The sequence below is a fragment of the Bos taurus genome, chromosome 21 (genome assembly GCF_002263795.3).
Source record: "Bos taurus isolate L1 Dominette 01449 registration number 42190680 breed Hereford chromosome 21, ARS-UCD2.0, whole genome shotgun sequence".
Lineage (NCBI taxonomy): Eukaryota > Metazoa > Chordata > Mammalia > Artiodactyla > Bovidae > Bos > Bos taurus.
Genome location: NC_037348.1, coordinates 25,722,292 through 25,737,586, shown reverse-complemented (window position 1 = coordinate 25,737,586; position 15,295 = coordinate 25,722,292). Strand labels below are relative to the sequence as shown.

At 44.2% G+C, this 15,295-nt stretch overlaps 1 pseudogene; it reads left to right on the top strand.

Moving 5' to 3' along the window:
* Positions 1-12,647: 12,647 nt before the first annotated feature.
* LOC100139317 (AKT-interacting protein-like) lies at positions 12,648-14,997 on the top strand (annotated as a pseudogene).
* Positions 14,998-15,295: the final 298 nt, after the last annotated feature.

The window sequence follows — 15,295 nt, the reverse complement described above, 5'->3', positions numbered from 1 at the left end:
AGCAGAGCGACTCAGCCAAATATATACATGCATCCATTCTCCCCCAAACTCCCCGCCCATCCAGGCTGCCACAAAACCTTGAGCAGAGTTCCCAGTACTACACAATAGGTCCTTACTGGTTATCCATTTTAAATATAGCAGTATGGATATGTCCATCCCAAACTCTCTAACTATCCCTTTCCCCCGGCAAGCATAAGTTTATTCTCTAAGTTTTTGTGTCTCTTTCTGTTTTGTATGTAAGTTCATTTGTATCATTTCATTTTAGATTCCACCTATAAGGGATGTCATACAATATTTCTCCTTCTCTGACTTGAGTGCATGTATTTTCATATATTACTTAAATGCCTTCAGGTGAAGATGTTTGTTCCACCTCTCCTGTCTTCATAACTCCCTAAATATATTGTTTATAGTTGCTTGATACTCTGAAAACCTGAGGTTTACAACACTTCACTAAGCAATGGTCATCTTCATTGGTAGGTTGATTTCAACATCATGACCTCTGGTTCCAGTGAGCCCCTGGTAGCCCAGGACAGACCCCAACCCCTTCTCTTCCCATTTTTGGGGGATAGGGTTTGTTGAAGCCAGATAAGGATTCAGGGTTCCAGACAGAAGGACAGAATTCAAGGTCAGGCTGCCATGTCTGCCAGGGCACCAGAGCATGTTCAGGAGTCCAAGGGAGCAAGCAGAGCCAGAGGAGAAGTAGAAGAGGAGTGGATGCTGGTACCTCTTTGCGGGGTCCTCAGCTAGATCCCGACATGCACTGGGCACTGGGTGGGGGTAGCAGCCTTGTTCCCAGATCCCACCTGCAGCTCCTGCTAGGCCTGGTTGGGATTCTCTTGGAGCATCTTGCAGCCCTCTGTTGAGGAATCTGCCAGTGTTGGGGCAGAAGGATTGCTTCCTTCTGGGGATGAATTCTCCCCTTCCTTTTAAAAAAATTTTTTTATTTATCTATTTTGGCTGTGCTGGGTCTTCATTGCTGCATGGGCGTTTCTCTAGTTGTGGTGAGTGGGGGCTACTCTCTAGTTGTGGTGTGTGGGCTTCTCATTGTGGTGGCTTCTCTTGTTGAGGAGCACGGGCTCTAGGGTATGCGAACCTCAGCACTCAGTAGTTGCAGCTCCCAGGCTCTAGTTGCTGCCCGGCATGTGGAATCTTCCCAGATCAGGGATCGAACCATGTCCCCTGTATTGGCAGGAAGATTCTTCACCCTGAGCCAATAGGGAAGCTCCATCCCTTTCTCAGTCTTCATCTCCCTGCCCTAGTTTTTCATTTTGCAAGAAATAACAATTGAGTATCTGTGTGTGTGTGTGTACAGGGGACGATCAGATGATGCTGGGCTTGATTATTATTTGCAAATTTGCCAGATTACTGGCCTGAGAATCCTTTGCACCCCTGGAGATGGTGGACATTGGTGTTTTGTTGCTAATTTTATTAGGAAGTGACAAATGCAGGACTTTCATAACTCTTCTTTTGTGTATTGAACCTGTCTGGTGGTCAAGTGAAGTTTATGAACACCCTTCTCTGAATCAAGAGTTTAAATGCATAAAATCAAATGCATAGGATTGCAAAGGAAACTAATGAAGTAGTTATTGAAATATTATTACTGCACTAAATATAAGATATAGTGGCAGGCTTAATAAATACCGTGATTTCAAAGCAATGAGAGGCATAAATACTATTTTGATGTTCCTGCAACCACTGTACTATGACATGAAAATACCTATGATTTCTGTTAGTGACCAAGCCATAGGTAATTCTAATACCACTGTGGTTTATTACCTACATTCATAATTGAAGGAAAAACTAAATTTCTGTTGGTTAGTGAAAGTAAAAGTGTTATGATTTTACCCAACTAATACATAGATTAACAAATATGATTAAGAATTCTTGCTAGTAATTTCTGTGTAAGTGAGATAGCAGTTTTAGGTTGAGCTCTGTATATCATTTTCAGGAAATATCCCTCAGTTTTTATTTTATTGAGAGTTTTTAAGCTGGGTATTAAATTTTCTTTTCAGAATCTATACTGATGATCTTTTAATTCATTCTATTAATATGATGATTGTGTAAATGGCTTTCTTATATTGAATTCTCCTTTCTGAGGTCTATCTCTCTAGATCCCTCCCCTGGTAATATCTGAACCTTCCTTCTCCTTCAGCCTTCAGCATTCCTGTCCCGATTCATTTGTGTTTCATTCCTAGCAGAATGTCCTTGGTGCAGGGCTGTCTCCTTTCCTTGAGATTTCTGCCTGACCAATCACTCTAGAACTTCTGTCATCATCTTTGGACAACTCACACATTAGACCCTGAAAACGGCCACTCCTGTTGATCGTTGTCCTCATATTGGCTAGCTGAGTCCTCATCTGAGGGTTCCTTCCATTTAGAAGTGAGCACAGGTACGGCATTTCTAGATTTCTCATTTCTTAATCCATTCATGTGCCCCTGGGCTGCATACACAGCCGTAAGACTCTTGTTGACTGCCCCCACCTGCCCTTATTCTGAAGTTCTTGGAAATGTTATCAGCTAGTTTTTTGTTTTGTTTTCTTTTTTCTGGCTGTACTGAGGCTTGTGGGATCTTAGTTCTACAACCAGGGATTGAATCCAGGCCCACAGCAGTGAAAATGCAGAGTCCTAACCACTGGACCTCATGGGGATTCCTGTTATCAGCTAGTTTTTATAAGATGTTGTCTATGGGTTTTTCTTTTGTTTTTATAGAGGGACTGGGGGGAATCTACATTTAAGCTGAATCTTGTTAACAGGAGAGATCTCCAATGACCATTTAAAATCTCTTAACAGTTCACTAGTCTACTGGCATGCAGGCTTAGCTGTCCCGAGGCATGTGGAATCTTCCTGGACCAGGGGTCGAACCTGTGTCCCCTTCATTGGCAGGAGGATTCTTAACCACTGGACCATCAGGGAAGTCCGTTGTGTTAGATTGTAAATGTCTGTTTTCATCAGTACAAAATTGAAGTAAAAAGTCCAATTGATAGTATCTGATTTAAATATATGGGTCCAATGAGTTTACATTTTCTCTGTTTTTGGGGGTGACATATATTTACTTCTTCTATCTCATTTTCTATAGTGTGGTATATTTATTAGTTTCTCCTTTCCTGTCTTCTCTTGGATTGGTAAAGTTTTCTTTGTTCTCCATCTCTCTCTTTCTTTCTCTCACTTCTGCTAACGTGTAAATTATACCTTGAGTTTCTTTTTCTTTAAAATTTTAACTTATATCCAAAATTGATCTTTATCTCAATGTTTAAAATATGCAACTATAACTTCTATTGTTTTTTTTGATAATATTAACCACACATTCCTTAGTGGCTTTTTTTTTTTTTTAAGGAAATTGCTTTATTATCTTAAATTTCTCTGAACTGAATGATCTCCGAGGTGTGTTCAGTGTCTGTCTTTTATGGCATCAGTTGTCCTCATATGACTCACAACTGTAGTGTATGGTTCATGAGGAGGAGCCATTCTTGGCCTTTTTTGTTCTTTTTCTCCTACTCGCCTTCTTTATGTCTAGAAGTTTTATACTGAACTAGGCTTCACAACTCAACACTAGGACTTATGATAGAAGTTTGGGGCTTCTGTCTCACAGGGATGCTTCAGAGTCAGTTCTGGAGCCGATGGGTAGTGTGGCCAAGTTCTGCCTGCGTAAATGTCTGATTCCTTCTGCTACCTTGCCATGCCATACCACGCTTTGTCACTTAGTTGTGTCTGACTCTTTGAGACCCCGTAGACTTTAGCCTGCCAGGCTCCTCTGTCCATGGGGTTCTACAGGCAAGAATACTGGAGCAAGTTGCCAGTTTTCCTCCAGGAGATCTTCCTGACCCAGGGATCGAACCTGCATCTCCTGCATTGCTGGCGAATTCTTTACCAATGCTGCTACCTTGGGCAGCAGCTTAATGTTGAATACAGCCAGGAAGCTGGGCCAGCTTCTTTCAACATTTGTTCTTGAGTGAGGGAGCCCCACCTCATTCTATTCCAGCTCCTGATTTCACAGGCCTCACATCAGCCCACTATTGAAGCTGAATATGGGCTACTTGTATTAATGTCCTTGGAGCCCAGAAGGGCCACAGCTCTAGCCCTGCCTAAGGTTATGTATTAATCTCTCATTTTCTTCCATCAAGATGCTTATCACTTTTTTAAAAGCTTTAAAAAAATTATTTATTTATTTGGCTACACCAAGTCTTATCTGCTATGTATAGGACCTTTTAGTTGTGGCATGTGGGCTCTAGTTCCCCGACCGGGCATGGAACCTGGGACCTCTGCATTGGGATCTTGGAGTTTTAGCCACCGAATCATGAGGAAAGTCCCTTATCACTTTTTTTTTTTTTTTTTTAAATACACCAAGGTTTAATGGAGCTTTAGTTTGGAGCAAAGGATTGTGTTTTGTGTCTTACAATGCAAACTCACAACATCATCTGCTACAGCTGAAACTTGGAAATTTTTATACTCTTTGGTTCAGCAATTAAAAATCTAGGAATTTATCCTAAGGACACAATTGAATAATACATGTACAATGATGTTTGCTACAGTTTTTTACAATCATAGCAAAGAGCTGGAACCAACCTAAATGTCCATCAGTAAGGGATTCAATAATTTATAGTATTTCTAAATACTATTAAGAAATATAAATATTATTTCTAAATATTATCACTAAATTATGAGATTGTAATTCCAGAGAATAATCCTCTAATTTGAGACTCTAGTTAGGTAGGTTTGAAAAGCTTTGGCCCTTATAATTTTTTATTTTAAATAAAAGAACCATAGGTGATTCTGATTTGCCTATAGGATTACGAACCACTGATAGTAGGAGAACATCTAATATCCTGGGAAGTAGATTAGTTTTTAAAATCGGAGTATACTTGCTTAACAGTGTTGAATTAGTTTCTGCTGTACAGCAAAGTGAATCAGCTATATGTATACAAATACATACATCCCCCCACTCTTGAATCTTCCTCCCACCCCTCCATCCTACCCCTGTAGGTCATCAGAGGGGTGGGACTAAGTCAGGGTTTGCCAAACTATGGCCCAAAGTCTAAATCCATCCTGCTGCCTGCTTTTGTTGGCCTATGAGCTAGACTGTACTTTACATTTTGAAACAGTTAAAAAAACTTCCCTGGTGGCTCCGTGGTAAAAGCCACCTGCCAATGCAGGAGACAGGGGTTCAATCTCTGGGTTGGGAAGATCCCAACCCAGAGGGCATGGCAACCCACTTCTGTATTCTTACCTGGAAAATCCTGTGGACTGAGGAGCCTGGTGGGCTACAGTCCACGGGGTCACAAAAGAATCAGACATGACTTAGAGACTAAACAGCAAAAAATCAAAGGGAGAATAATATTTTATGATATGTGAAAATTATATGAAATTCAAATATTGAAACCCAGCTGCTGCTGCTGCTGCTGATGCTAAGTTGCTTCAATCGTGTCCAACTCTGTGCGACCCCATAGACAGCAGCCCACCAGGCTCCCCCGTCCCAGGGATTCTCCAGGCAAGAACACTGGAGTGGGTTGCTATTTCCTTCTCCAATGCATGAAAGTGAAAAGTGAAAGTGAAGTTGCTCAGTTGTGTCTGACTCTCAGCGACCCCATGGACTGCAGCCTACCAGGCTCCTCCATCCATGGGATTTTCCGGGCAACAGTACTGGAGTGGGGTGCCATTGCCTTCTCCTGAAACCCAGCTACGCTCATTCAATTATAGTTTATCTATGGTTGCTTTCTTGCAGCTGTGGGATTGAGTAATTGTGATCAAGACCATGTGTCTGTGGCCTCAACTACTTACTCTCTGACCTTTACAGAAGGTTTGTGACCCTGTTCTAGACTACTTCTCTCTCTTGCCACTGACTTGACAGTAGCTGCTTAGCCATTAGTGTAGGGGTGTATGAAGGGAGAAGATCATTCTTCCTTAGTTTGTAGGTGAAAATAATCCACCCTGCTGTGAAGTCTGAATATGTTTCTCTTTATTCCACAAAATACAAAAACAGATGCACCCAAAGAAGGTTCAGAAAATGGTTACCAGGGCTCTTAGAAGAAGCGGAGCAGCATTCTGCCTTTGTTGTTTTGATTAAACCATGCAAGGAGGATTAGACAGAAAAATTATGTTTCAAACCATAGGCAGTGTTGCCTATGGGTGGGCCATCCAGCTTTCCGTACCTGGGGAAAGAGCTTTTGAAGCCATATGTAATCAGATCTGCAGGTTCCTTCAAGTTCCACTTGCAGAAACTGTCCATGGCACTGCATAAAAGGATAACTCTGGAACAACTTGCCTCAAGTAACTCGTTCGTCTCATTTGTGTTGAAACTTTGTTCTTGTATTGGACGTTGGGCACGGTCTTTCTATGAACCACCTCGGTGTCCTCCTTCACCACCATTTAAGCTCTCACTAGCTTTTCTCCCCCAGGCCACATGGTTTCAGCCCCCTGCCTGTTTCACTTCCACCCTGGCCCTGCTTCAGCATTGCTACCCTCCCAGTATTAGGGTCCCGTAAGTCTTCCCATGTGTCCTTGAGGGGGAAACTGCAAATTAAGGATTTGCTAGAAAGTAAGATACAGGATGTTAGAGGTAAAAGCCCCACAGTGTCTCTCAGAAAGAGGGTTGCAAGACAGAAAAGACCTGATGTGCAGATCGAGATCAAGGCTTTTAAAAGGCAGAAAATAACCAGCAGTAGAATTGTAGATTTAAATGCATCTTGAAGCATGCACTAATGGGATGTCTGCGGGACCCACAGGCACCATGGTGATGAGTACTGTCATTGAAAGCCTGAAATGCAGAGTCTGGGGGCCGGGAGAAGGAAGCTGAGAGAGAGAAGGGGAGGAACAGAGATGTGAATGGATGCAGAAGGAAAAAGAAATCTTTGGGGGAGGGAGTACCTTTGGTGAGAAATAGTCAGGAGTGGAGAAGGAGAAGTTTGGAGTCTGATTCAGGCACCAACAGAGGGCTTCCTCACCTCTGATTTGTTATTTGTCATGAGGGGAAGTGACACCCAGGGATGCTGTGAGGATCACAGAAAGAAAGGCAACTAGTGGGACTTTCCTGGTGGTCCAATGGTTAAGAATCTACCTGCCAATGCAGGAGACATGGGTTCAATCCCTGGTCCAGGAAAATTCCCTGTGCTGTGGAGCAACTATGCCCATGTGCCACAACTATTGAGTCTGTACTATAGGTCCTGGGAGCTGCAACTACTGAGCCCACCTACTGAAGCCCATGTGCTCTAGAGCCTGTACTCTGCAACAGTAGAAGCCATTGCAATGAGAAGCCCATGCACCACAACTGGAGTAGCTCCTGCTCGCCACAACTAGAGAAAGTCCATGTGCAGCAATGAAGATTCCGCACAGCCATAAAAAGATAAGTTTTAAAAAAGAAAGGCACCTAGCGCAGCCCTAGGCATACAGCAGACCTCCTCACCCTCCCGCCCCCCGCCGCCCCCGCAATGTCAACTTCATCTACCTCCCATATAACAGTTTGTGACGTATCACCTCCAGGCTGCTCACAGAGCCTGTTCAGTCTCAGGCTGAGTCCATTGACTCTGATGTCAGTCCTATGCCAGTGTGCCTTCCTGGAAGGTACCAGAAATGATATTACTTGGTGTCAGTGACCTCTTCCATGCGATGGGTCAAAAGAGAGGCATTTTTTATCTCATTTGCTTCTTCTATAGGGGACTCAGATGTGCCTGCGTCCTACTAAGGTGCGATGAAGGATTACCCAAGGAGCATGTGCAAACTACATGATTATTAGTGAAAATGAAAACATTAGGCCAATCACAGGGACCACATCTCTATTGGTGTACACACAGCCTTCTACCGCTACTCATCCATGCTTCCCAGGTTCAGAGATGCAAATGAAGTCCCCTCTCTATCTGTGGTATGCAAAGGCCATTGTTGCCTAAAGAGTATCATTGCTAGTGTTTACCACCAAGGCTTTGGATGTGGAAAATGTCCTAGATAGCATCACTCTTTCAATGGGGGGGACCCTCTTCTTAAAAAAAAAAGAAAGATTATCTTTACTTATTTATTTGACCATGCCAGGTCTTAGTTGCAGTATGTGAACTCTCAGCTGTAGCATGTGGGACCTAGTTCTCTGACCAGGGATGGAACTCAGACCCCCTGCACTGGGAACATGGAGTCTTAGCCACTGGACTGCTGGAGAAGTCATAACAGGGTCCCTTTGTGGAAGCTTCTTGTGCATGGGGTAGCCAAGCCATTTTCCTTGCACCCCACCATGTCTGGCCTTTCTCTAGGGACTGTTGTTTGTATTGTCAGAGATGAGCATCCAGGAACCTCCAGAGACTTCTTTTGGCCCTGCAATGCATCATGCAGGATCTTAGTTCCCCGACCAAGGATCGAACCTGGGTTCCTTGTATTGGGAGCACAGAGTCTTAGGCACTGGACCACTAGGGAAGTCCCAGGGGCTCCTCTTCTTGTGAACCATTGCCCATATCTTCTCAGGAGGGCACCTCCCACTCCACTGTGGCCAGCTCGGGTTCACTTCCTGCCAGGAGCCTTGCCTGACGTCTCAGAGCCAGCACATCCCTCCTCTGGACATTCAGAACCTGCTTAGCTTGATTCCCTCATGGCAGTTAGCACTGCGGATTGCAAGTCCCCAGTTTCATGTTCCTCTCTTCCTCTAGTGTCTGAACTCATTGAGGACGTGGACCGGGTCTCATCTGTCATCTTATCCTCTAGAGCAATGAAGTGGAGCCACCTGAGTCTGAGTCAGCAGGGCTGGGGTAGGGCTGAGATGCTGTGTTTCTAGACAGCTTTCAGGTGATGCCGAAACTGCATCACTCTGCCCAGGGTGGCAGAGTCTTGATGCCTAACACAAGCCCCGGCTAACACAGAATCTCATTCAGTATTTGTCAAAAGCATACATATTCTGGGATCAAGGAAAATGTCACAAAGATTTTGAGACTGTGAGCATATTAGGAGCAGATGTGGCTGTGTGTCTATACATACATATATATATATATATATACACACATATTTTAAATAAATAGACATGTTACCATGCTTTTAGCTACTTGCTAGAATGTGTGTGTGTTAGTCACTCAGTCATGTCCAACTCTTTGCAGCCCCATGGACTATAGCTCACCAGGTTCCTCTGTCCATGGGATTCTCCAGGCAAGAATACTGGAGTGGGTAGCCATTCCCTTCTCCAGGGGATCTTCCCAACCCCAGGATTGAACCCAGGTCTCCCATATTACAGACAGATTCTTTACCATGTGAGCAACCAGGGAAAGCCCTAGCTAGAATAGGAAGCTGAAAAGTAAAATTTATGTAAATAAATAAATTAAATATGCACATGACTAAGCAACTGAAAAACAACAACACTATATATAAAATCATTAACCAACAAGGACCTACTGTATAGCCCAGGGAACTCTACTAAATATCTTGTTAATAACCTAAAATGGAAGAGAATGTAAAGAAGGAAGAACTATATATATATATATATACACACACACATATATAACTGAGTCACTTTGCTGTACACCTGAAACTAACACAACATTATAAGTCAACTATATTTCAATAAAAATTTTTTAAAAAGGAAAAGAAAAGTAAAGTTTACAGACTAGTTATCTATATAAATTAAAACAAAAAAACAACAAAATCTGGCTGACATTTTTTTTCTTATTTCATTAACTGATTGAATTGACTTTATATTATGGCCCTGGAGTTTGGAATTCATCTGGTCAAAGTCTATGTATTGTATGTATGAAGGCTGATATTTTATACCTGTTCAATTTTTAAAACACAGTTCTCTCTAAAATCTATGCAGAATTTCTGCATTTCAAGAACTAAAGGAAGCAGAGATGAGCCCTGTAAAGTGACTGGAACATGAGGAGTTGCCATTTAAATCCCCTGCTCTTGTCCAGGTGAATTTAAAATGAGCAGATGGGTCCTGATTTGCAGCTGGGGTTACTGCAGTGTAGTTCACAGGGCAGGAGAATCTGAACAGAAAAGATAACCAACTGCTTCTTCCTTGGGCCCCACCTCCCTCTGAGAATAGGACATATTCAAGATCTCTGAGGCTGACCAGAAGCCCCACCTGAGGCTGCCAGCCCTACCACTGATCCTCCAGTGGGAAGTTGGCATTTCTTTCTTGGCAGATGCTTTCAGGATGGGTTAGTACCTTGGTTGGTGGATATGAACACATTGTCCTGGATGGTAAAAACCTATTGACCAAATTCAGCCCCACCCTTCTTGAAGGAGGAGGGCCTGTTTGAACACCAGCAGGGTTCAACACACTCCAATACTTTGGCCATCTGGTGCGAATAGCTGGTTCATTGGAAAAGACCCTGATGCTGGGAAAGATCGAGGACAGGAGGAGAAGGGGGACAACAGAGGATGAGATGGTTGGATGGCATCATTGACTCAATGGACTCAATGAGTTTAAGCAAACTCCAGGAGATGGTGAAGGACAGGGAAGTCTGGCATGCTGTAGTCCATGGGGTCGAAAAGAGTGAGACACAACTTAGCAACTGAACAACAACAAGTCTTCAACACGCAGCATCTCAGTGTGACTTTGATACCGTAAATGTTGGGGTCAGATTCCTGGATTCATATTCTGGTTCTGTCACTATCTTCGAAGGAGTTTTTTAAACAGTCTCTTCCTCAGTTTCCACATCTGTAAATGAATCTTCCCCGTAAGTAACCATCTGATAGGACAGCTATGAGGAATGATAGAAATAATCCATATAAACCATTTGGCAGAGAGCCTGGCATAGTGCACGCAGTCTGTGTTAACTGCTTTTATTAGTTTGGATTTCGGCTGCTTGAATGGACAGCTCAGATATGTCCAGCTGCTGCCTGCCAGGAGCTGAATTAATCAGGATGCTCTCGGCAAGAAGCAGAACACTTGACCCACAGCCGCTTATGCAATAAAGACATCTATCATCTCATGTCTTGAGAAGCTGAACTTAGCACAGGCTCTGGGGTTGGCTGATTCAGGGTCCCGGGATGGTCATCAAGGACACACTGTCTCTGTCTCTCCTTTGCCCACCCTAGTGAGTGAGTGGCTGGATCTTCGGCTGCTTCCCCCTGTGGGTAGTGTCCATATGTCTGTTCTCTCTGTCTGCATCTCTACTGCTGCCCTGCAAATAGTTTCATCGGTACCATCTTCCTAGATTCCACATATATGCGTTAATACACGATATTTGTTTTTCTCTTCCTGACTTACTCTGTATAATAGGCTCTAGGTTCATCCACCTCATTAGAATTGATTCAAATGTGTTCCTTCTTATAACTAATATTCCATTCTATATATGTATATACCACATCTTCTTTATCCATTCCTCTGTCAATCGACATCTTGGTTGCTTCCATGTCTTAGCTATTGTAAATACTGTGGCAGTGAACATTGGGGTACATGTGTCTTTTTCTATTACGATTTCCTTAGGGTATATGGTGGAGTGGGAAATGGCAACCCACTCCAGTATTCTTGCCTGGAGAATCCTATGGATGGAGGAGCCTGGTGGGCTACAGTCCATGGGGTTGCAAGGAGTTGGACATGACTGGGCGACTTCACTTTCACTTTAGGGTATATGGAGGGCAGAGTTCTTATGTCACAGAGGCAAAGGCAGGAAGGCCGAGTCCTGTCCTTGACCTTGGGGAGAGGACTCAAGTCCCAACTCCATGACTAGGGGACGGTGCTGGGGACGTGCAAGCTGATGGGAATGGAAATGCTGTGCAGGCTGTGAGCAGCTGTGCACACCTGATGGATGGCTGTTATGAATACACAGCAGCATCCTTCTGTTGTTCTCTGTTTATAGTCTGACTCTTATGTGGGAGCTGACAGATATAGAGAAGACAGCCTGAATGTGTAGTAAAGACATTTCTCATTCACCTCTGTCTGAAAGTATCCTCCCCAAGACAGACACCCAGCTCCACTGATTAAGCAACAAGAGTAACAATAATTATGACACTTATGGCCCCTGAATATTTTATGTCTTCAAAGTGCTCTATGATTTCATTTGATGTCTGGAAGCAGGTGATGGTCTGAAGCTCAGAATCCTTCTGTGTAGACTGTCTGACACCTCCTTGTGATGTATTTGCCCCCTGTTGCTGGGCAAGGGGTGGAGGGGCTGAGCTGGTCTCTTCCTTTCCCCGGCTTCCTCATACACAGCTTCCCATTTCCCTTTTATGGCTGCTGTTTTGTTTGAAAATAACTTCTTCAAGCTCTCAGCCCAGACGATCTGTCTCTGACATTGTCTCCTCAACTGATTTCCCTAATGTCAATAACATGTCAAATTCTTCCAGGGCTAGAAAGATAAGAATCAGGGCTATATTTAATGTGAGAAGGGACGCTGAGTATAAAACTCCTGCTTTTGCTAAAAATCAGAGTTTAGCAAAAGATGTTTGACAAGAGGGGAAGGGAGAAATGTAGCGTCAAGTCCTTCAAAAATTCTCCTTTCCTAGAAAGCACTTGGAGCTGCTCTCTTTAGAGCTTCAAGTCTCCTGGGAGACAACTTAATGACTGCTCCATCGGTGTGCCCCTCTGCCGCCCCACCCTGTGTAATACCTTACCAAACATGCTGCTTCCTTTCTCCAACCCACCTGCCTTCATTTCACTGCAAAATCCAGGGCATAGACTCTGGTGGCTTCTGACAGGCGTCTTCCTTCCACACCTGTTGATACCAAAATGCCAAATGGATCAGCATGTCGGGTGATGGAGTAGGTCTAAGGGCTGCTGTCTCAGGAAGCTGGGGTATTTTGAAGAGCAGACGTCTGACATTGAAACCCCAGTCTTTTACTAGTGGGCTGTATGACTCTGGGTAACTTATACAACCTCTCTGAGCCTCTGTGTAAAATTCTGATTATTATTCACTCTCTCTTCTGGGTCATCAATTCCTGGATGCTTGGAAGGGTCAGGAGAGCAGTCATCAACAAGCTGTGCAGACTGGCCTAGACCAGAACCCTCATAGAGGGCATGGGGGAAGCCAAGCCCAGCTGCTTTCTGCCTCCAGGCTTCTTCTGTTTATGAACCTGCTTAGTGATCTGGGAGGCACTATGGCAGTGAGTCCCCCTGTTTATTACCCACAATGAACCTGCTGGGCCCCAGGTTTCTAGATGAGTCTCACTGGGCTGGCACTTGTTCATAAGAATACAACTTATTCTGTCCTTGGTTCTCTAGTTCCTCCCTAGTGCCCTTGCTGAGAATCCCACAGGGCTGCCAACTCAGGTTTGTGGAATCCACACCCCAGTTTCCTATCTCTGTAATGGGGCAGGGTTCCTATAGAGGGTAGGGGTAGTGGGGAGATAGGGTTGGGGATTGTGTTCCAAACAATGTCATTCAGGGCCTTCCCTGTTTTTCATGAGTGGTGACTACTACCATGTTCCATTTTGAACAGAATGCCAGGTGTTTACATCTTTTTAGCTCTTGAAGAAGCCAAGTAAAGTTCAGAGTGGGTCTGGGACTTCCCCTGGCGGCCCAGTGGCTGAAACTCTGTACTTCTACTCCAGGGTTCCATCTCTGATCGGGGAACTAAGATCCCGCTTGTAGGGGCCAGACAACCAGAGATGCTGTAGGGCTGTGACAGTGCTGGCTCGTTGGGCAGCCGGGAGCACTGCCTTGAAAACACCAATGTAAAGTGAATTCTGAACATGAAAGAGTTTGATGACACAGAGCACTGAATTTCTTTGTTTGGAGTACAAGTTATCACCCTTTCTGGAGCATGCTTCAATTCATTTCAGTTCAGTTGTGTCCGACTCTTTGCGACCCCTGGACTGCAGCATGCCAGGCTTCCCTGTCCATCACCAACTCCCGAAGCTTGCTTGTAAACCGAGCACGTTTACAAGTTCTGTATGCAAACGATCTGATGGTGAAGAGCAGACAGTGCTGGGATGTGAAAACTGGTCCTCCACACACTGCTCCAGATAAACAGCTGCCTTCTCTTCCCCACAAAACGCTCTGCCCATAATTAAACCTACATCTCCTGCCCCAGCAGCACAAATGGCATCCATGCTTCTTATGGACCTTTCTACTTGGAATACTTCCTTCTTGTGGATTTTACCTTGAGTATGAAGCAGAAGTCACCAGGTGTCTATGTGCTGCCTTCCTATTAATCTGCATTACTGCGGTTTGGAGTCATGTTTGCAGGGCATGGACTCTATCAAGGTGGTGTATTTAAGTTTACATCCCTGATAACTACCCAGATGGTGACTGTCCACATTTGGTGTTTGATATTCCCATCTTTCACCCGCTAGTTGATCCCATCTCATGTGAACTGGGGGCTTCCCAGGTGACTCAGTGGTAAAGAACCTGCCTATCAATGCAGGAGACGTGGGTTCGATCCCTGGGTTGGGAAGATCCCCTGGAGAAGGAAATGGCTACCCATTCCAGTATTCTTGGCTGAAGAATCCCATGGACAGAGGAGCGTAGAGGGCTACAGTCCATGGGGTTGCAAAGAGCTGGACATGAATGAGTGACTGAGCACACACTGAGAACACAAAAAGGTGAACTGGATGTGAAGAGAGTATTTGCAAAGAGGCTGCTGCTGCTGCTAAGTCGCTTCAGTGGTGTCCAACTCTGTGTGACACCATAGATGGCAGCCCACCAGGCTCCTCCGTCCCTGTGATTCTCCAGGCAAGAACACTGGAGTGGGTTGCCATTTCCTTCTCCATTGCAAACTGGAGGCGGAATAATAATTGTATTTGGCAAGTATTGATGTGTGCAAGGTGAGTTTTCTACAAGATTGATCCAACAAGTCCCCTAAACCCAGAGACTGCAATACTGGGTGTAAAATCTATTTAGCTTTTGAAAAGTAAAGTGGTTGGCAGTGTTAAGGTGTGCATTGCTCATTTGTTTGGCCAACCTAAAATAGAAGACCCCTACATAATTAGCTTTTCTCTATGGAATCCTTCTGTACATGCTGAAGCTAGAGAGAAGATGCTGACTCAGACAAAGCCTGAAGAACAGCATAATAAAAGTGTCCATCTTGGCCTGTAATGGGTAAATCCTAGCTAAGGACAGCCTTTCAGTAAAGAAGAGAAAACAGTAACAGCTTAAGCTGGTGACTCTGGTGCGCCATGAACTTTCCTGCTGGACTCAGGCTAGTAGAGTTGACTGATGGACTGTCGGCAGAGCAAACCGTGGTGAAGAGTGGCTGATGTCAGTGTGGTCCGTGTGTGCCTAGGTTCTAACAGCAAGTTCTGGAAATCCTCTTTTTATGCACTGCATTACCTCTGGTAAAAGAATCTTTCAGGTGGTTATCTAGTTTAGTATTTTTGATTACTGGGGACTTGAAACTTATGTATTTTTTCTGAATATAATGCTAAAGGTAAGTTGCATTCATTTAAACTAGTGA